At 38.2% G+C, this 23,529-nt stretch overlaps 1 protein-coding gene across 6 annotated transcripts in view; it reads right to left on the reverse strand.

The window, feature by feature from the left end:
- Bmpr1b (bone morphogenetic protein receptor type 1B) overlaps positions 1-23,529 on the reverse strand; it is a 325,936-nt gene that overhangs the window by 66,787 nt on the left and 235,620 nt on the right. The window contains exon 1 of one of the 6 annotated variants that reach the window (XM_029537812.1): positions 22,043-22,105. The exons of 4 other annotated variants lie outside the window; for them this stretch is intronic. The gene's annotated coding sequence lies outside the window, so the exon portion shown is untranslated. Of the gene's footprint in view, positions 1-22,042; positions 22,162-23,529 lie in introns of those variants that run through there. One more of the 6 variants, XM_021195257.1, reaches the window with a different exon arrangement.

The raw sequence follows: 23,529 nt of genomic DNA on the forward strand, positions 1-23,529 counted from the left end.
CTTCCCTTCCTTTCCCTTCCCTTCCCTTCCCTTCCCTTCCCTTCCCTTCCCCTCCCCTCCCCTTCCCTTCTTTCTCCCACTTAGCATCTATTACCTGAGCCTCCTGAGTGCTGGCCCTACGGGAATGCACTTCCAGTCACAACCCATAATCTCAAATAAAATATAAAAATCAAACACAACTAGTAAATAAAAATCATTTTATGGCGTTTATACTCAGGAACTAAAAACAGAGACCTGCAAATATGGTATAACATACACTAAATCCTAGAGGTAGGGGCAGGAGGATGAGAAAGTCAAGGTCATCTGCTACATAGCAAGTTCAAGGCCATCGTGTGCTACCTGAGGCCCTGTCTTGGAAGGAAGAAGGAAAGAAAGGAATGGAGAGAGGAAGAGTGGGAGGGAGAGCGGGAATAAATAGATCCAGGCACAAATGTTATCGTAATATTTCTTTAAAAAACATAGTTTACATATTTCCTCCAAAACTCTCAATAAAATATATTTGCTGTTATACCACAAAAGGGTGGGTGGGTAGGGGTTAGAAGCCATGAGGACTAAGTCCTCATTATATCATGAGGACTCTGCCTTCATGAGGACTCTGTCATCACACAAAGACAATTATCTCAAGAGTCAATGGGTTGTTGTGACCTACTCAGCTTTCGTTTACATATTCCCATTGTTATGACTTCCATGTCATCATGCAGCCCCAGAGCCCTGTCTAGAAGTTGGCACCTGACACTGGATTCCTCAACCCTGGGCTATTTTCTTTACCAATGATCTAGTATGTAATATTCTCTTGTATTAACATAAAACAAAGACAAAAAATGGCTTTAAGGGCTCATTGTATTAATATTTTCTGCCATATAAAAAAACCAGGGTGGTTTTGTAAAGTATATACTTTAATATCAGCTATTTAATAGCTTGAAGTTCAGATTAAACTTCATTTTAATGCCAGATATTAACCTCCTTTTAATGAAACTACCTCTGTTAAGGGGGATCTGACATTTGTGTTCCATTTCTTTGTATATACATGAATATGTTTGTGGTGTGTGTGTGTGTGTGTATACAAGTGCACGTACACACACATGTGTATGTGGTTGGGTATGTCTGTGTGTCTGTGGAGATTAAGGTCAATGTGAAGCTTCTTCCTTAGTTGCTATTCACATTATATTTTCTATAGGTATAGGGAGGGGTGTGTGTGTGTGTGTATGTGTGTGTATACAGGTACCTTTGTACAAGTGTGCACCTGCATATGGAGGCCCAAGACTGATGTTGGGAACTCCATCTTCCCTACTCTTCTACCTTATTCTTCTGAGGCAAGATCTCTCAACCAAATGCAATACTCACTCGGCAACATTGCACTTCTTCCTAAGCCAGCTCCACTGATTCCGTCTATCTTACAAGTCTGGACTCATAGGCAGTTGGCCACAGCCACAGCATCACAACCCTCTGGGGATCTAGCCTCTGAGTCATCTCCCTAGCCTTGTTTTTAAAACAGGGTTTCTCATTGAACCTGGAGTTTGCCAAATTAGCTAGGCTGGGTCACAAACATATGTTCCCATATCTTGCTTTTACTTGGATGTTAGTGATCCTCACTTCTGTATTGCTACTTGCATGATAAATATGACTAAATCATCTCCTAGCTGTGGCTGTTGCTTTAGAATATCTGATGTGTCCTATATCTCTGCGGACTCCAGATACTCCTTCCCGGGACACTTTCTTACTGTATGAATTTGAATGGATTTGAAATAGGTTACTTAGGGTCAGCAAGATAGCTCAGTGCATGAAAATACTTTTTGCCAAGCCTGGTGACTTGAATTAAATCCCTTGAAGCCACATGGTATTAGAAAATAACTCACGGCTTCAAGTTGTCCTCTGATCTCTCAGTGTACACCCAAGTACCAAGGAACTGCAATAAGTTAAAATGTTAAAATAGGTTATTTTGAAAATTAATTGTATGGGACAGAAGTGCAAAAAGAGACCTTAAAAATTAATATGGCTTCTTGCCAAAGTTTGATACCAGAACACACGTCCTAAAAATCACAAGGCAGAAGTGGGAAGTCATTCACACATGTCTACTCACCAAGTGTTCTAAAAGTATCATCAGATCAATGAAAGAAGGCTGCTGGTGGAGACAGGCTACTTCGGGCATACTAAAGTATCAGATAAACTGAAATCCAAGGATCTGAGTGGTATTCCCATTGCCATTTCCATATAGAAATAGGAGACTAGACAGTATCAGGTGACTATACTTGATTCCTGGGGGTACAGAGACTTGATCAAAAACATTAGCATAGATATATCCCAGGCTGGCTATGGAGTCCTGGTTGTTGCTGTTGAAGTTCATGATGTAAAGTACAACAACTAAGCCCACTTGAACCATGTCTGTCTGGTTTATAAACGGGGCATGAAAAACAAATCTAATTGTTTACATTAAGAAAATCAATTCCATTGATTCACCCTTTAACCTGAAGGGATATGAAGAAATAAGTGATCATGAAATTTACTACATACATTAAAATTGGTCAACATCCAACACAGCTGTTCTGGCTAGAATCGTAGCATCATGATGCAGTCACATGTTACCATCGCTAGCTGAGATGATAAAAGTCACATAAATATTGCGATGACAGTAGAATCATACTGTGTGAACATCTGGGTTTTGTTCAGCAATCATTTCACCCAACTGATGAGCTCTTGTGCCTTCCCCCTGAGGGCATCTACCAAGTTGATGATACTGGTCCTGGCTTTGCGGTCTGAGTAGAAGTCAGAGTTCTCCAACACAATACGGTGGTCACCTGGCTCTACTTAATATCATGTTGGGAGTGACCCTGTTTGAATGTTAACTGCCTTGTCAGCCATAAGTGCTTATTTACAAAGTTTTGGCCTTAGAGGAAAAAGTACTAGCTTAGTTGAGATTTCTGTGGGAAAAAGTTGAGGCCTCTATGAGAAAGTACTATCCCCAGTTAAGAACAAATAGCTATAGATCCTGTGGACAGGTACCTAGCAACCCATTATGTTCTGTTTCTCCTGCTGAACTTTTTTACCTAGCCAATATCCTGCTTTTGGGAACAGGTGTGTTCTCCCAGAAACAAAGCGATTCTGCATCATCCCCCTCCCCATACTCTGCTTCTGTGGGCATCAAACCTGTCTGGGAATAATAAATATTTGACAGCTTGATCAATCAGACTTGCTGTCCATCCTTGTGTTTCTCACCTCTCATTCTCTCCACAGGTGGTTCCTCAGACCCTGTTCGACTGTCCCACGGGCCGGGACAATATCATAAGTTAAATGTTGACCGAAATGTACCAGAAAATATGGAGCCAAACTCTTCTTGGGAACTACATGGGCTTCAATGTTAAGAACAAGTCTTTCTAAACTGACTCATAAATGTAAGCAGCCTCACTGCTCAAATTATTCTGAACCATCCAGGTCACACTGGTGCTGGCACTGCCGTTGCACCAGATTGTCATATAGCTTACCCTCCAATGGAAGTTTTCTGAGATTAGACCAAACACTGTTGGGGATACTAGAAAGAAGCTGGGGATGGCCCTGAGTTCTTGCACCCTGCAGTGCTGTTCCCATTAGTACATCTGTATCCGTGTGTTGAGATGTGCTCTGATTATCCTCCTCTAGATCACTGAGGTTATCACTGAGGAGTAGACAAAAGACTACCAGAATTGCAAGATCACCAGGCTGAGCCAGAAAGCTCCAAAGGCTAAGACATATGCATTATTACTAATATCTTCCACCCAAGACTGCCTAATGATAGCAATGCAGCATAAAATCTGAAAGGAGAATAATTATGGGACATTTATAGAGCAATTTTTAAATTCTTTTTTTTTTTTTTTGTCTTTTTAAATCAGTACTTCATAAGGGAATCAACTTGATTAAAAATCTGTCACTTTTTTTTTTTTTTTGAGACCTGTTAAGAGAAATTTAGTAAGGGGACAGAGATTTTCTAGTATTTCCATGGGTTGTTACTGTCTATGTGTTTGTGTGCAATTGGTGCAAAGGAGATGAGCATCTCTTCTAAAAATAGTCTTCTAAAATTGCTCTCCACACTGCTGTATAAGACAGGGTTGCTCATTGAATCTGGAGCTCAACAGTTTGGTTCTATTATCTGGAGACCAAGCCTTAAGGATCTACTCTAGGAGTAGAGTTATTAGAGACAGGCACTACCCTTTACCCGTGTGCTGGGATATAAACTCATGTATTCATTGCATAAGTACCAAACACTATACCCAGTGAGTCATTTTACACGTGCTCTTTGAGGGTGTTAATATTTGAATAGTTAGGAATGAAGCTCACACTCTTAAGGAAGCAGCTATATCCTCAGAACGGTAGCTTTCAAAATCAAACTGAGGGGCATTGAGAGGTTGAAGGCATTTGCATCACAAACCAGATAACCTTAGTTTGACCATTAGAACCCAGGTAAATGTACAAAGAGAGCAAGTGCCAACTGCAAAGATTTGTCCTGTGACCTCCATAGACAATCTGGGACATTTACACCCTCAAGCATAGCCACTCCAATCTCTCTCACACACAATAATAATAATAATAATAATAATAATAATAATAATAATAATAATAATAAAGCAACTAATAAAATAATTAAAAATAATGAATTTTTTAAAAAGTCAAATGTAAACCTTAGTGTTCCTGGTCCAGAGCCTACTGGCTACAAAATCAAGCTTTCTGGGTCTTCCATTTGCCATTCACAAAGACTAGGTTTTGTTACCCTCTCTTATCCTGTGACACAATTCTTTACAATCTCTTGATACAGAGAGAGAGAGAGAGAGAGAGAGAGAGAGAGAGAGAGAGAGAGAGAGAACATCTCATGAACATATCTAAAACTTTTTAAGTGTCGAGCAAAGAGGAAAAGCAAACAAGCATGCATGAACAGTTACTTCTGAGGGTACCTAGAATTTTCTCACTATTACGTCATTTTTTTGTAAAGAAAGATAAGGAAGATGAGTGACCCATGAAGAAAAGTGAAAACTGTTCTGGAGAGAAGGAACAACAAGCAGAAGTCCCAGACACACCTGTATTATAAGGGAATGGCTAAGCCTAGCATGTCCAGCGAGAGGAAGAAAGGGATCAGAAATGGAGACCTGATAGGAGAAGGCCTGTTGGAAACATTCCTCTGCCTGTTAGGATAAGACTACAGACAGCAAAAGCAAAACAAAGGAGACTAGTGTAATCATGTAAGCAAGCAAGCAAATAAGCAAGCAAGCAAGCACATATATAGGTTCAAGAGATGAGGAGAAATGACTCTATCAAGAACATACTTTGAAGCCACTGCCATAACCTTAGTTTCCTAAAAGAGCAAAACCAAAGTCAAGTTCTTGCACAGGAGTAGCCTATTTGTGAATGCCATTCCAGGATGGTATATGAATGACTAGGCCATGAAACTGAAAAGGAGAAAAGTAGAAATTAGAGGCCACGACCTAGTTCATCTCTAACTAATGGAATGCCTCAGCACCTCCAGCCATGACAGACTGAGTTATACAGGTTACATCAAAGGGAGAGCATGCGCAGTCTGCCCTTTGCAAAGCTGGCCCTGGCCTTCACAGGATCGCATGCTGCAGTCTGGGGGCTGCAACTATCTCAGATAGAACACTATCAGAGGACACAGTTTGAATACTATTAAAATGGTGTTCAAATTTATATTTACCACTTAAGAGAAAAAGAAAAATGATAGCAAGGTTTTTGTCTTAATCTACAGGTACTACCTTAAAGAGGAAGACAATGGGAACTATAATGTTATTTTTGCCTATAGCTTATTTCAGGGATCTATTCAATCCACAGAAAAGACACTTGCTTCCTGAACCAGGTCATCACACCCCTTCTCACCATTTCCTTTCCACCTCAACTTTGCCTGATCCCATAGTTCTGACACTCAACTTACTTACCCAACAGAAACCTATTCTAAATCTCAAACTCACGGTCACAGTTTTCATCCGACTGGATGTCTTATGTTTGCTAGTCTATACCAAGTAAATATTATGGAAATATGTCATTTAGTCTTGTAGATAAGAAATAGTGTATAAAAGGGATTGCTTCTTTGGGGGGAGTCTTAGTACATTTTCTACATTCACTCGATCAGTTCCCCCCTTGCCACAACTGTAAGTTCTCGAGATCCTGCTTGTGTGAGTCTCCCCACCTGCAATAATTTAATTTTGTTCTTTTCCAAGATACTGCCCTTGTAGCCTTCAGTCCTCAACTGGGTTGATACTTTCTTTTCAGTCACTTACACCACTTTTCTCAAACCGTTCTTCGTATTCATATTCTCTCATCTCCATAACATGTTCCCACCTGGGGCTATTACTATCTTCCTTGAATGAATAGAACATATAACAACATTTGAAAATAGTCTGTGTTATAATGGTGTGATAAATGAAGGAAAATGTTTCCCATGTTTAAAAGACGTAGTAATACTGCCTGCAACTAACTTTTCATATGAAGCATTTTTATTCAACTAGTAAGAGAATTTAACAGTGATATCCAAATACATTTAAGTATTTAGTACTAGAGGGGAAAAATGAAATCCAAGTTTTATCTCATAAAAAAAAAAAAAAAACAGACAAAAAACCCCACTACTTTACTATTTTTCCCCAGAGAGCTCTTAGACAAGAACTAGGTGTAGTACACGCTTGGGCATTTTGTAAGATTAGGTGAATCAAGAAGAAAATTGCCTACTGTATCTTAATGCTCACTTCCTACTGAAACATAAAAATGTGCCTTTCTGATAGTAAACTAAATGCATTCTAATTGTGATCAAAACAGCTTTGAAAGGAGGAGTTACATAATCAGATTTTGTGCAGCCACTTTCCTGTAGGGGTGATGATGCATTTCCTGCCACGTTAGCTGCTCCAGAAGCTGTGGAATGGCTATTTGATCATTTAAGCTTTAGACCAACCTAGAAAAGGTGCTAGGACTCCCTCAAAAGAAACAATCCCATTTCATACAATGTTTCTTATCCACAAGGGTAAATGGTGTATTATGGTAATATTTACTTAATGCTGTGCATTTGGTATTGAAGAGCAAATAGAAGACATTCAGTCAGATGAAAACTATGAGCATGAATTTTAGTTTAGCACAGGTTTCTGTTGGGTAAACTTCTTGGCTGACTAGGTTTTCTGAGTCTAGCCATTTATGTTTGGAACAAATGTGTTATTCCAGAAGACGCCAACATATCATGTGGTCTTGATACATAATAAGATTGTCAGAGAAATGAAAAGATCTAAAATGCAAAACATATCTGGGAAGAATTTACATACTAAAATGACCTGAGGGATGCCCTTAGCCATTTTTTAAAATTATTACTATATCTTGAGGTTTTAAAAGTACTACTAGATCTGAAAAAAACCACAGTTGTTTACATTTAATAAACAAAACAGCGCACAAAGTAAAATACCTTTAATTAATAACCAATAAAAATTACTCCCTTGAAACTTCCAAATTCCCATATGGTCATACAAATATCATTTAGTCAAAAGACTCTTAAATTCCATAGCAATCCCCCTGAGGCATTCTATAGTGTCTCACCAACACTCCCTGAATTCTTACTGCTTCTGGGAATTCATCTCTGTACCTGACACTGAGATCCCAGCAACAGGTAGGCAGGTGCTTCTCAAATTTTACTGCATGCCCAAATCACCTGCCAGCCTATTACAAATGCACTTCTGAGCATTTTGAGCCTCAATAGATGTAGGTTAGGACAGCAGAATTTCTTTTGTCAGCTCCACAAGTTTCCATGTACTGCTGAGTGTGGGAAATGACTTGAGAAGTCTGGTCTTTACCCCATCTGGCATTGGCATTTCCAGTTCCCTTCACCTCACAAACCCCCAGCTCCTCAACCTCTCATGCTTAGCCGTGGTTCCTTCATTCTAGCAACTGTGTGTAGGTGCCGCAGTTAGGAGTGCCCTTTTCTCTATGTGCACTGTGCAGGGTACATACAGAATGTAAACTACATTTCTATGTCAGCCACACGTGCATTACAGCTCATAGGAAGACCACTCCCATGCTTGATATGAAATCTCTGACACACAAACTTGAAAACCCAACATTGATTTCCATCCCGATCCACAGCCATGGCCCTGAATGAGAAAAAGATCAAAATAATATTCTAGAAAAATATGCTTTTGTTATGACTATGAGATCCTCCTATTGCAGATGGTCATGTCATTGTGGATGAGTACTATGCTATGTGTAGGAAATGAAATTCATCTCCATCACCACCAGAAAAAAAAAAGGACACATATTTAAGAGTGAGCCTTTCTTTCGAGAACTGTTTCAATGTGTGTGGGAAGAAACCATGTTGAAGGATGACAGGCAAATTAACAGGAGCAGACTCTCAGCCACATACAGCAGCTTTCCAATGAGATACTGTTTCCTTGACCTGAGCCAAAAGGACAATTGCAGGTGGACCACTCTGCTATGTTAGCAAAGGAGAATGAGCCCAACTTGAACCAAGTCTAACATAATTTGATCATAAATGTTTTTTATTATAAATAAAATAATAAAGTGACAAACTACCTCACTAAAGTTCATGTTTTAAATATGAAATAGTGTCATTGACATAATGAAAAGCAAACAATAGTCAAGGTATGAACCCTAATTTGGTGTTTTAATTGTAGACAGCAGTTGCTAAAACAAAGCCTTCAATTAATAGAAAGAAAAAAGAGGAAGAAAACCCATGTGTGCTAGCTGACATACACAACTGATGTCATTACTGATCCTATTCTAGTATATAAAATTATACAGATGTGTAATAAAGAAATCCCTGTAATTACTTAATCTGCTCGTGACTTGATGGATATTTGGGTTGTCTACAGTTCATAGTTATTTTTGAATAATGCCATGGTAAACATTCAAGTGCATATCTTACATATCATACATTCTTCTTCAGCAAACTATTTGATCACTTATTAACTATAGTTTTTTATTATAATAGTAATATCTAGTAGATGTAAAAGCAGTATCACACTGCAGTTTTGATTTGAAAGTCCATAATAAATAACAATGCTGATCATCTCTTTGTTTCACTATGTAAATGTCTGTTTAGATAAATATAAATCTGTCTAGATACTTGTCCAATTTTGCATAGGAAAAATCTTTGTTGTTTTCTTCATTTCACTAGAATAAATGTCTATTAGGCAATATTTAGGTTTCATCTTTTTTTGTCAATTCTGTGGACTATATCTTCCCTTCTGGGTGATATGCTCTGAAGCACAGAAACTAATTTTAATTGATGAATTCCATTTGTTAATTCTTATTGTTGCTTGTATTTTTGAATGCCATGTCTTAAGATTCCTTCCTTGGCCTAAGACTATTCTACACAACTTCGATATCTGTGAATTGTTGGTCACTATTCAAACTTAGAAGAAATTTATAACTAACAACAGTTAGGAGTTTGTGTTTCTTCCTAACTTGCCAAACCTTGGAAGTTCCAAACTGTTAATTAGTTTGTCAGATGGCTCACTGGAGCTTGGTATTTCCTATTACTTGAGCTGATAATTCTCTTATTTATCTTCTTGTCATATCTACATCCTTCTCCTGCAGAGAGCATGTTCATTGTTTTTGATGTTTATATCGTTGAACTTTCCATTTCTGTCTTTTTAAAGACATAGACAGCTGACAATGACTCTGTTCCATGCGTATTATCCAAGAGTGTGGTCAACCCCACTTTTTTGTGGTTTTCTTCCCTGAAGTATTAAGTTTGCCATTGTAAGATTCTAAAAGTTTATGCTTTATATTTTTGAAGCTTCTTGTAAATTGAAATCATATAAATATTTTCCCTTAGCAGATTTTACAGGGTAGATAACAAAAGCAACACAGAAGTGAGACAACCTTAATCTAGGTACTGCCTTTTATTAACTTTCTGACCCAGTGTATAACTTAATGCCTTTGAGCCTGCTTCATGATTTATACAATGAGATAATTAAGCACCAATGCTTTATCCCAAGCCATAATCAAATTATGTTAATTTTTAAAGCTATAAAAGACAAAATTACCATGTTATTCCATCTCAAGATGAAGTATTGTCAGCTTTCTTTATGCCTATCATCTAAAAATGGCAAGTACTGTCATATTAAAAAAAATACTGACATGTGCATCTTTAAGTTACAAAAATACCAATAAATTGTCAGTTTTTTCTGTTACATTACTAATATTTAATAAACCCATAAGCATGCTTTAATGATTCATTTAAACACAAGAATAAGAAAACAATCTTCAGACAAAAAGTAAGGCATTATAGAACTTCGAGGGCATAATTTTACCCACGTGTCTTATAAAACAAAAACAGATGATATGGCATCTTCAGTGGCCCTTTAAAACCCTTTCTGGAGCAGATGTAAGAATCAAAACAAGCCACAGACAAAGGACAAGTGTTCTCATTCAGCTTTCAAAACCAACGTGTACACTTCTGCTCACTGGATAAATAACCAGCAGAGAGGTGGAAAAGTAAGATACGAACTACAGCAGCTTCACCTACTAAAGCCAGCATGTCAGTTTGCACCAAACCTGTCTCGGCTGCCCAATGCCATAAAACCCAGTGTGCAAATTTATAGGGACACTCTACAAGCGATGTCCAGCAATGGAAAGGAACAATGGCTGCATAATTTTAGCATTAAGAAATGAATCTGTAGAGGTGTTAAAACTCACTCTGCAGGAGTGAAGCCAGAGCTCAGATATCCTCTTTGCAGGCTGAGCAATTTGAGATACTTTTCAAGTTACCTCATGAGATAAGTATTTCGAGAAGAAAAGGAAAAGCTGCTCTATTCTTCCAGGTGGTGTGCAATCTCTTTTTCCTTAACTTAAATGTAGTCCTAGGTTACTGTTGTTTTTTTTCCTTATTGTAAATAAACAAGCATAAAAGTGTCTTGCCATGAACACAAATGCTTTTAATAAAGTAGAATATGACAGAATAAAGGAAAAAGGCAAGACCGAAGTCCCCGGCTTTGTTTCATTCGGGCATTCAAATCAGTGCTCTGAGATGGCAATAGTTTTTTTGTTTGTTTGGTTGGTTGGTTGGTTTGGGGGTTACTTTTGTTTTGTTTTGTTTTGTTCTTGTAACTTGTTGATATATATGCATGTAGCAAACACTTGCTTCAGATTTCTTTCTTTTAAAAAATATTTTTGATTACTTAGGAATTTTATATCATGAACCCCTATTATACTTACTTCACAGTCTTCCCAGGTCTGTCCCCCTCCCCTTGTAACCTCCCCCTCCCAACAAGAAGAAAGAGGAAAAGGAAAAAGAAGAGGAGGAGGAGGAGGAGGAGGAGGAGGAGGAGGAGGAGGTAAAGGAAGGATGAAGAGAAGGAGGAAGTCTTCCAATTTGTGTTACCCATATATACACTGCGGTATACCCAGTTGCCAGACCCTTTAAAGAAAACAGAGTCCTTCCTCATCCCTGGCAGAAGCCATCTGTTTCTGGAGAGCTGCACTTCAGCATTCTTATTACAGTTTATGAGCATTCCCTTTTATAGTTTCTGTCTAGGCTGTTACTCACTTCTGTTCTGCTTCAGCCATAGTCCTTAACTAAAAGTGTAGATTCTAAAAGGTTAGCAGTGACACTGAGATTCTAACTTCTGGTCTACCTCTAAGACCAGCAGTGAGACTTTTAAAGTCACCAAAAACATGTGTACCACTTGCCTCTACCAGAACCTAGGAAATAGAAGCAGTTTATGAAAAGTTTACAAGACTCTTTCAATTATGCACATAGGTACCTCTAACATACCTTCCTACTAGGATTGTTTTAGGATGTGTGGCTGTTTTACACACATAATTGCCCTTTATTTTCTGTTAAATAAAACTCTTCACTCCATCATCCCACACACAAACTACTTCCGTTCTTACTTGAAAGGAAATTCCTTTCAAGGTTCACAGTACATTAGAGACAGCTGCACTGCTCAGCTTCCTGCAGAAACTTCACAAAGCTGCAGATGTGGTTCAAGCATGACCTGGATCACGGAATGAGACAATCCAAAGCATTCGCCGCCCCTTCTCTTCCCTCTTTGAATTTGATATATACATATATATAGTCTATGTTTGTCTGAGTAGAACAAGGGCTGTAGGCATGGGCCCTGAAGGAACAGAATCTCCCCTAAATGCCTGAATGCTAATTTACAAAACAAGAGAAGGTTAAAAAGAACACATTTGCAGTTAATTATATTTTAACAAAATTCACTACCTATTAGCTTCAAAGAGACAAATCTCACATCCACACACACATACTCCTTGGGTGTGTTTCCATATTTCCTTGGAACTCAGAAGTGTTTGTCTGGAAAACTTAACTCTCGACTCAGAAAGTGCAAAACAATACTAAAGTAAGGTAGTAAGAATTCTGGCATAGAACTTTTCCAGTAGAAGAGAGTTATGACTTGGTTTCTTCCCAGAACAGTTCTGCACACTGCTAGACAGTGACAAACACATAAATTAGTTTTTGGGGAACACGTTTAATGTGACTAGCGGTGAGCACGGAGCTAGAGGCAGTCGACAACGACATAGCACTTTCTGAAGGTAGTTCATGGAACTTTGTAAACTTGGAAGTAAGTTTACAAACAGGTGTTAAATGGTTATCAACAGACAAAAACTAATTTTGTATATTTATATATGTGTGTGTTTTTATGCATACTTACATGTATCTATGACTTTACACACATACATATACACATAATATATACACATATTATACATTATTATATGTATATACATATATATATATACATATTATAGATGTATATGTAAATCACTTTCATCCAATTTGTACTACCTATATACACACTGAAGCATGATCAAACTCCCAGTTGCCAAACTGAATCTTTCCCAAACTCAACAGGATGCCAACAGTTATGAAGAAGGACATTTCAGCATCCTTATGAGAGTGCTCTACTGTGGCTTTCTATCGAGGCTGATGCTTATTTGTGTTCTGGCTCAGCCATAGTCCTAAATACACACATTCTCCATTTCTCTCTCTCTCTCTCTCTCTCTCTCTCTCTCTCTCTCTCTCTCTCTCTCTCTCTGTGGGGGGGAGGGGAGCACAAGAAATCTAGGATTCCCATTTGATTTCACTATTTCAGAAAAATGCCTCAAATCGTAATTGCTTCAAAGAAACTAAAGCTTGCTACCTACACCATCTACATAACTGTGGATATTTCTATGATTTGTGAACAGCTGTTTTTTACCAAATAATGGGTCATTCTTATGTTTTACAAACAAACAAACGAAACAAAACAAACATGCAAAACAACCTGGGTACATAAGCTACTTTTCAAATAAATTATTTTTTATTAGTCATTAAAATGACTATTCCTTTAAAATACATGTAAACAAAACAGTTACTTGTCTTGGGAGGTAGGGGACCTAGAGATTGTCTCTGAATGAAAAAAATGAACAAAATCTTCTGATTCATGGCAGTGTGTATACAACCCCTGAACGACATTATTACATTGTTTGCTCTCAGCTGTTTGCTTCATAGATGTGTGATGGAGTGTTGGCATCTATATATTAATGATCTGTGGTGGTTTTGAGGCAAGAAATACATAAGCCTGCTGGGAAAGCCCAGACTCTGTGAGCCTAGAGTTAGTCAGCTGGCTGCCCATGGCTCTGCCCTGATTCCCTCCTCACAGACAGTATAGCAAGCCTTGGCCAGGAAACAATGAAAGAAGACAAACCCAGGAATTTAGTGGCCCTGCTCTAACCTCTTTTAATATACATACATATATATGCACATGCGTGCACGCACACACATACACACACACATACACACGAACGCACACTGGGACTTATATATTTAAAATACTGTAGAGTAACTGTGTTCATGGCTTCTGAAGAAACACAGAACCACCTGAGAAAACCTTCACCTCCCTCTAGTCAGGACAAAAAGAGGCGAAAAATCACCTGCTTCTGAACTTAGGGCTCCTCTGCCACTTTGCACAATGCTGCCACAGAGCAAACACGTTGGCCAGCTGCTGTATTATTGTTGGCAAGTACCAAAATTTGCTTAAAACCTTTACAAATGAAATCCAGCTGCTTAAGCTCAATACCAGATGTCTTCAACAATGTGTGGCTTTGATAGATTAAATTGAGCATAAGAGAGAGATGAAATATATGAAAATCTAATTTGCAAGATGTTTGTCATTAAGTCTATTTTTAAAAAACACAGAAAATTACATTTTTCACTGGGAAGGCTAAGTAGTATAGATTAACAACACACATAATTGCAAGTAAATTGCTCGTGCTAGAAATCAACTGCTTGGTATATACTCATAAAATCCAAGCCAAAAACAATCGAAGGAATGTGATATATCTGTGAAGAAATCATGTATGTGATTTATGCTCTTATTCCTTTATATCCAGGCCTCATAACATGTTTTCACTCAGGAAATTAAGTAGAAAACATTTACTGATATTGTCTGATTTCAATAAGCTCCAGCAATCCTATAAAAACACATGTATGAGAAACACGTGTATGGATACATCTAGTTCACTGACCAAAGAGTGGGATGTTAAAGGGTATTATGTTAGAAACCTCAGCAAAGTGCCATCTGCCTTTCTTCTGTGACTGTCACACTGAAGGTCCTCTCAGGTTGCTCTCCAGGTCACTGACCATTTGATTTGAATAGCAAACTTATATCCAGAGTCACTCAAATATTTCTACAAAGATCTACTAAACATCCCCTCATTTTTAATGTTAAATAGAGTGTGTTACACATAACATAAAACGTCAATATTGGGGGCATTTTTTTTTTCAAAATGGACACATAATACTGTCGTTTTGTAATGGATTAATAATCTTAACATATTAAACTTTAACCAAGGTAAAAATGCTGTTGAGAATTGGCCCACAAAAAATGACTAATCATTAAATTGAAACATAACCACAAATCAGCAAATTTTTATCCCTTAGACTTGATGAAAGTATTTATTTGAAATATTATCTATTTTTTTCATTTTATATAAAAAGGTAATCTGGTAGAGAGAGGCCAAAGGAGAGAATATAATATTCTTATATTATTCAATTTTATAATTGAATAGTTCTATGAACAGAAGGGTAATTTCTTGAGTTTACAAAATCTTTTCTTTCTTTATATTTGAGTGTCAACAGAAATAGAAATGAATGTATCTAATTCTGTCGTACTTTGTTATCTTAATTGTGGGCAATGGTCCCTACTGACCCTCTCACATTGTTGAGGTTCCATGGTTAATTATAGGGTATTCTAAGTTATGATTTCATCATACATAAAACTTGTACTTATATTAAAAAATATCAAGATAATTATGGATATATTGTGTGGAGAGGAAAAATCAATATGTACAAGAGCCATTTCAGCACATACTTAACACATAATACTACACTTAATAAGAGTATTAGTTACATGTGTTAATTTTCAACTGAATTAGAAAGGATATGAGAAGCAGTTTTGGCACACTCAAATGAGGTATGTACAAGGCCGGCCTCAAACTCAAAGGCTGTTCAGGAATTATGAATGCCAAGTACACAACATGTTTCATGAGATGTCAGGTATGTAACTAGTACCAAGAAGTGAACTTTAGATTCAGACAATGTGGCATAGCCACTGTTTCTTTTTTATTTTATTAGATATTTTCTTTATTTACATTTCAAATTTTATCCCCTTTCTCCAAAAATCCTCTATCCCCACCCCACCCCTACTTCCCAACCCACCCACTCCTGCTTCCTGGCCCTGGCGTTCCCCTATACTGGTAGCCACTGTTCCTTACAGTCACCTTTATGCCGCATTCATGTATTATTCTTCCTACTACCACCTCAGCATCTAGAATTACCTATTTAAAAACAACAACAACAACAAAATCAACATACTACACTTCTGTTAAGATAATTATGTAGAAACCACTGAATGGTGGTAGCATTAATTATGGTAGTAACCATGTCTTGATAATTGGGTTCAAGTAAGAATTAATGATATTTAGGAATATATCTAATAAACACTATTTAGAAGGTAACAACAATTCATCATAAACCAGGGGGTCCTGGGGCTATTCATAGTGCTCTAAGTGCCAACTGCACTTAGAGAAAACATTATTTTTTGTCATGCTGGAGATAGTGCTAAGGCCTAGAGCTGCTAAGCATGAGATCTCCCACTGAGCTATTCTATGCTCTAAAGGGCTCTGATTCTAACTTAAAAGGGTGCTTCTTTCACAACTGCATCTGCCCGCGGTACCAGTTACTGCCAGCACATCTTGGTATGGCTGAATAAACATTTGAGCTGGGTTCATTTGACTATTTTAAGGTCAGTAGCTAAACAAACTTTCTCTCCAGAGGTTAAGAATAACAGACAATGACACATTTATCAGTTAACTCTGCAGGTCTGCAGATCCAAGTCACAAAGAAATACATAAACAAGCAATCAAACACTGCTTGCAATACCAGTATCTCTCAACAATGTAGGCCTCACGAGAAGGGAGGATGCCCAGTAGGACAGATGCCTACACACCGCGAGACGCTGTACCCTCAGGAGACACCTAGGGACACACAACACAGCTTTTCCTCTGAGATGTAAGCTTCCACCAAGGGAGTAGAGCATGGAATGATAAATCATATGTACAATAAAGGAAAATGAGAACCGACTGTGAGGAATGATATCAAGGGACTCATTTAATTTAGACTATTAAGGAAATGTTCAACGTAATGCCGTCTAAGCAAATATGGATAGCCAGAGCAGAAAAGGGAGAGAGTTCCAGGTCATGGAAATGGTATATCAGAAATGCCTCAGGGGGGGAGAGGGGTTTGGATTTTCAGTATGTGGGGAACAGGTAGGCAAAGTAAGTCTATGTGTCTGATGCCAGGGAAAACAGCTGCAGTATGTGAGATGAAGTGTGGGCCTCTGGTCCCCCTGCAGACCTGTGAGCTCCCCTTAGTTCTTTGCCTTGTCTACATTCAACTTTCCTTCTGTTCTTTATAACCAAAACATCAACACAAACAATGCGGGGGGGGGGTGAGTGTGTGTGTGTGTGTGTGTGTGTGTGTGTGTGTTTGAAAGCGGGCGTGTGGGTGCAGATGTGTGTACATGTGTGTATTTCCATGCGGAAGGCAGAGGTCAGGGTTTCCCATGGCCACCATCTACTCTGTCTTTTGAGACAGGTGTGTCACTGTCCTGGAACTCAGTAGACTAGGGTGGTCAGCCAGAAAGCCCTGTGCCCTACCTCTCCTTCCTCTCCCATGCTGTGATCACAGAACTGTTCCACCATGTTCAGCTTTCTATGTGGGTTCTGGGGCTGTGACCTGTTCACAACCTCAAGCTCACTCAGCAAGCTCTTGACCTAGTAAACCATCCCTCCTGCCCAATAACGAGATGTTATATGAAGAGTTAAGAATGGGACTGAATAAAGTATCTGCATAAAATTAATTCTTCCTAAACCATACCTTTTTTCATAGTTAACAGACTGGTGAAGGAGTTTAAAACATATATAGAGCCTTTATGCCATGCCATACTAAGAGCTATACTTAGTACAGGGTCATGAAATAACTATGTTTAACAATATGAGTTTTCCAAAGGGAAAAACCTATTAAGTTTGCAAAGTCACTACTTAGGGATGCAAACAATAGGTGATTAAGAGTTTACCTGGACTTCAGAGGAAGAAATTCAGACCAATGGAAAATTAAGACAATCTTCATATAGTTATCTATTGTTGCTGTTATTTATAGAAGACTTTTTCAAGTTCATATATGAATTTTTAGAATAAATATTTATTTAAGAAATGGGTGAAAGTATCTTCACAAAATCATTCCTGAGAGTTCTCAACAAATACAAAGATCTTTAAAATGTTACTTTGTACTCCCAGGCTTACAGAGGACAGGAATGAAGTAGATGGTACTCTGGTGTTGCTAATAATATTAGTCTCCCAAAGGACTTCACATCATTGTAATTAAAAATGGAACATTATGCATGCCAGACATGCATACATGTATAAGGCATGCATGATTATCAGGACATTTTCAAACCTGTAGCTTCTCCAGAAAAGATGGAACTAAATACTTTGAATCTACATCTAGTAGACGCTAAGCAATCTACTCTGTAGAGTCTAAGTTGTGAACTCTAGTTTGGTCCCTCTCCTCCCAGGTAAATTACCACACAGATCATGTTACTTCCATCTGGGATGCTCACCACAACTTGCAGTTACTGCCGATTAATAGCCCAAGATTAATCTCTGGAAATGCCGCATAATAGCACCAGTGGAGAACGCTTTAAACACTCGTATGCATTCGACAGCTGTGTCGGTCTAACAGTTCAAATTTTGCACTATATTTTGCCATATGGTAATAAGGATCATTTTTCACTTAAAAATATTACCAAAACTAGGTGCTCAACAGTACTGTAGCCTGGTTTGAGACCACATGTGCACAGCTAACTTCTAGCCTTCTCACTATAAGACTTTCAATTTCCCCCAATTTTGCTTAAATGTTTCATAAAAGATTTTTCAGACTATACACCAGTGTCAAGAAGGTCAGATATAAATATTTTACACTAGGAAAACTGCATAATATTGCCTGGCAGTGAAGAAACAGGATGTAAAATCTGGGTTATATAAAGTTATAGGGACCCTGGAGACCAAGATCTATTTTTGCTCATTGAGTTTGGGAATATTTTGCATTGAGGGGGAAAAAAGCAATTCCTACTTCCTATCCTGCCTCTATTTTTGTCCATAACTCTCTTCAACAAGATGTAAATATCCATTATTAGCTTAATCTCACTGATATATCAACACACCACGGTTATATAGGCAGAAACTGTTAGGATTCTTTTAATAATATCCATTATACAGGCTCTGAATAAAAATTTTACCTGGTTAAATGTTAAAATGTAAATGAACCCAGTCCTCATCAGGTACTGTGATCTTTTTTCTCTCCGCGAGTGAAGATATCAACAGTCCATGGTTAGTTTTTAGGTCAGCGAATCTATCACACTTCTAACATCACTTAAGTCCCTTCAGCATAACCTTTAGAGAGGCAGAGATCAAAACTCTATTTTAATACTGTTTATACACTACATAGTTCCCTAGTACATTTTGACAACAAAGGTCAAGTTGTGTGTGTGTGTGTGTGTGTATGTGTGTGTGTGTGTGTGTTTGTATCTCCTACTCTAAATCTGAAGAATGAATGAACACTATAGATTTTCTCCATTAAGGGTCATATTTTCACTGTTAGGAGGGCAAACACCACATTAAAGGACCTTCTAGCTTTCAAAAACTTCACTTCTGAGAGGGTCACAGTGTCCCAATGTAAAAGCAATGGAATTCAAAAATCTCCACCAAGATCTATTCTTGCTTCACGTTTTCTAAGCCTGTGTCCGCTCTAAGGAAATGCTTGAGATAAGATTTACGTGGTGGAAACATTTAAGATGGTCAGTTGTCCTACACACAGGCTACCCACCTACCACAATCCGAAGTGAAAAACCACCCCCCTTTTGCTCACTCAGATGTCACATGATCAGTAGCACTGTGGGTAGACCAACAAGGCTATACACTACTTTTCCTTATTCACACTCGTCACGTATCACTTGTTATTATTTGTAAACAACTATTTAAATAAAGACTTCAGATTTCTGCATATTTTCCTTCCAATGCTGGCTTCAGAGCAAGGACCACTTTGCCAATCTGTGGGAACATCAGTATGTCTAAGAGAATGCCTTTATCATCAAACCACTGCAGAATTTCTATAAAGGATGCGAATTGTCAATAACTCTTGAAATTTGGTAGTGAATGTTTGGTAGTTGCTCAATGGTTAAATTCATAGCCCTCTTTGGAATCTGTATTCATCAAGACAAAACCATTAGTAAATGAAGCTTATTTTATACAATGTTATTAACAGAAATTCCATCATAAGAACTTAATGTTCAATGATGACTAATCAGGAAACATCAGTCAGGATTTGGCATGTAACCCACACCAGGACTTCTCACAATTCAGCCCCTATACATTTCCAACTTCTTAACTTCTGATTCTTGTATGAACTAATTACCAATGATGAATTTGGTAATTATAAAACTTCTGGTACTATTACACATCATTACTCTAAATCATTATACACGCTCACTCAATAATTAAATCAATCTTGTGGAAAATATAATCATTACCTCCACTTTACGGTAGAGAAAATTGAGATATCAGAGTTAGCTCTTTTGAGTAGGCATACCTAGGCTGTGGCAGAGCTAAGATTTGAAACCAGGCATGCTAGACACTGGTCCTCAATTACTGCGTTAAAATGAATAGGAGCACAAACACACATGTCCACAGATAACATGCTTATACACATTCAAATATGCATACTTGTGAAACACACATGCATAAAGGCACATCTTGGGCACATGCACACACATGCAGGCAGGAAGAACCCTGGACAGGCAAGGCTGTCTGACTGGGAGGGAAAGAAGGACCTCCTCTGGATTCTATCTCCCCATACGTAAGCATTTTTATACATTAAATTCTATTCTGAACATGAGTTTATGCTTCATGAATTCTGTCTACATTACATGGTCTCTGTTTTTATTGGCATAATTTGATACCACATTCAGGTATTTATAATTAGAGGAAAATATTAAAAGAAAATTAAAAATTAGTTTAGGCTGGAAATATTCCTCTTTTTAATAGAGAAATAATAATTCTGCCTCCCAGGCATTATGCTCAGGGCTTTCCAAAATTGTCCTAAGCAGCATGTTTCCTTACAATTTCATGTTCTCTTCTAGGAGATACCAGATTATAACAGCTCCTGTAGAATGAGCTAACCAACTAGGTAGATATATCTACCTAACTTGTCTTCATAGAAATGACTGCTTTGACTTATATCATCCAATCATTTTATTTCAGAGTATTTTTCCTTAAAGCCAAGTCATACAGTGTTTTAACACGCATAAAAACTTGGAGATTTTAAAAGTAGTAATCCTGTACATGCCTGCTAAAGATGCAAGAAAATCGATATGAAAAACTTTAATCATAACAGTATAGCCAAATTCGTCCTACAAAGAGCAGTCTAATCAGTAGTAAAGATGGACTTCAAATGCATTTCAGTCTCGTTCACAGTGTCTTTATCTTTTGGTTTAATTTTACAAAGCCAGTGTCTCCTCATTTCCAGCATCATAAATCCATCACTTCACACATTACCACAAGAAATATCTCATATCCATTAAGCTGCCTCCCTTCTACCTTAAAAAAAAAAATCCACTCTTGAAATTATTATTCTTTTAGCCAAACAATTAAACCATTTTACAAATTACTGTATTTTAGTCACCTTGATGTAAGCATAGTTCTGGTTGAATTATTACGCATCAAACCACAGCTCTTAAGTACAGAAAAACATTTCACCCATTCACAAACTCTTAACTATTGAAATTGTACAGTTACACATTTGCTTAATATATCCACACAAAAGTCACCCTGGCTTACAAAGTTATCTAACAAGCTTACAGATTCTAATAGGATTCAAATTATATTGGTCAAAACAAAGTTTATGTACTTTGTTACAGTCTTGACTTCTTTACATGCAGACTTTCAGTTTGTTGAGAATTAAAGTCCATACTTAAAGTTTCAAACTGTACTGAAATTAACTCTTGTTAGGAAAAAAAGAAAAGAAAAGAAAAGAAAAGAAAAGAAAAGAAAAGAAAAGAAAAGGAAAGGAAAGGAAAGGAAAGGAAAGGAAAGGAAAGGAAAGGAAAGGAAAGGAAAGGAAAGAAAAGAAAAGAAAAGAAAANAAAGGAAAGGAAAGGAAAGGAAAGGAAAGGAAAGGAAAGAAAAGAAAAGAAAAGAAAAGAAAAGAAAAGAAAAGAAAAGAAAAGAAAAGAAAGCCGAGAAATTTTAAACCACTTTACAATTCTCATAAATTACCTAGAGAGTTATGCCAGAGAGAGAAAGCAGAAAAATACCCAGAGCAGTTGGAGGATGGAGAAGTGGGTGGGAAGTTTTAGCCACTTAATTTCTGCCCTTCAGTGTGATAAAAGCCCCCTGAATCTCACATGAACTCAGCCCCTGTCAGCACTGCAGTGTGTGCCACAGATCTTACCCTCCTGGGCAAAAGCAGAAGAATGCTCAAGGAACTGAGAAGCTGTGCCTCTGGTTCCGGGAGCCAGCCCACTGCAGGAGAGCAGCCGCTGGGACCAGCTGGCTCTGCCTGCAGCTTCTTGCCTGGCCTCCTCTACAGAAGCTAGGATTTCCCTGTGAGCCTGAGAAGAGACCCAGAGACAAGGCTATTTACACACTGGGTTTTGTCATCACAGTCTTTCAGCATCACCTCCTGGAGAGGACAACAAAGGCGGAAAGGACCCCTCCCCGATTGTTTTCTAAAGAAAGGAGTTTGACCTCGACGCCCACACAGGGCCAGTGTACCAGAGGCTCCACCCTGCCTCCGCAGCACCCAAGCCCCCTAACTCCTGCAGCAGGGGGAGACCACACCAGCGCTTTGCTCTCAGAAAACAGTTTACTTCTCCTGCCAGACTTTTTTTTTTTTCCTAAGAATTGTCACTTATGAAAAAAAAAAAAAAAAAAGTGAGAACAAAGAGATCTAATGGTGTTCTTGTCTTGGATGAAATCACAGAGACAGTTGAACATTTTCCCTGGGCATTCTCACACTGTGTCAACATTTAAAGAACAGCAAATCACCAGATCCAACCCCCAGATAGGATGGAGTCCCATACTGAAAATATTTTGCCAGTGCTGCAAGACACCACACTCAGGGCTACCTACCTAATTGTCATTCTTTTCTAAATAACTATAGCTTCATTGCCTGTACAGAAAAGAAAAAATGCTTTTAATATTACCAAGCTTACATACAAAAAAAAAATCTGTTAACGCTTTTATTTTAACTGCAGAACATTATACTTTATAAATATTCATCTTCCCAGGAGACTGAATAAACTCTTCCCACAGAGCGGTTCTTTTAAAAAACCAAGACCCATGTTTTCTTTGATTCTGAGATTACCAAGATGTATAAATGATTTGCCAGTGCCTAGGGAGACTACAGGGTTATTTTAGGTAGGTATAGCAGAGTACTTCCTAAACTTCATCACTTTACCTGATCAAGGTGTTTGAGAAGGGCTGGGGGCTGGCTCAGTGGGGAAGAGTGACTGCCGTGTGCATAAGAAGACCTGAGTTCAAATCTCCACAACTCAAGGAAGAGCAAGGTGTGCTCACAGGTACCTGTAGTCTAGCACTGTAGGCAGAGGCAGGGCAAAGAAATCAGATCCCTGGTGCTCTCTGGGATGTGCACGCGTTCGCGCGCGCGCGCGTACACACACACACACACACACACACACACACACACACAGAGGAAAGATCTATGACAGTGGATGTGGTTCATCCATTTGGCTTAATATGTCACCATGATACATTTATTTGATATTTAATAAAAAAGGTTTTAGAACAAAAACTCTGCCATCTTCCCCATCCCTTCCTGAGAACTAATGACTTCCTGGAAGAGGGGTGTCATTTTCTCTCATTATGTGGCTACTGGACAACTAGGTGGGAACAAGGGGCTTGTGGGAGAAGGAAGGA

This window comes from Mus pahari, chromosome 4, assembly GCF_900095145.1.
Source record: "Mus pahari chromosome 4, PAHARI_EIJ_v1.1, whole genome shotgun sequence".
In the NCBI taxonomy this organism is placed as follows: Eukaryota; Metazoa; Chordata; class Mammalia; order Rodentia; family Muridae; genus Mus; species Mus pahari.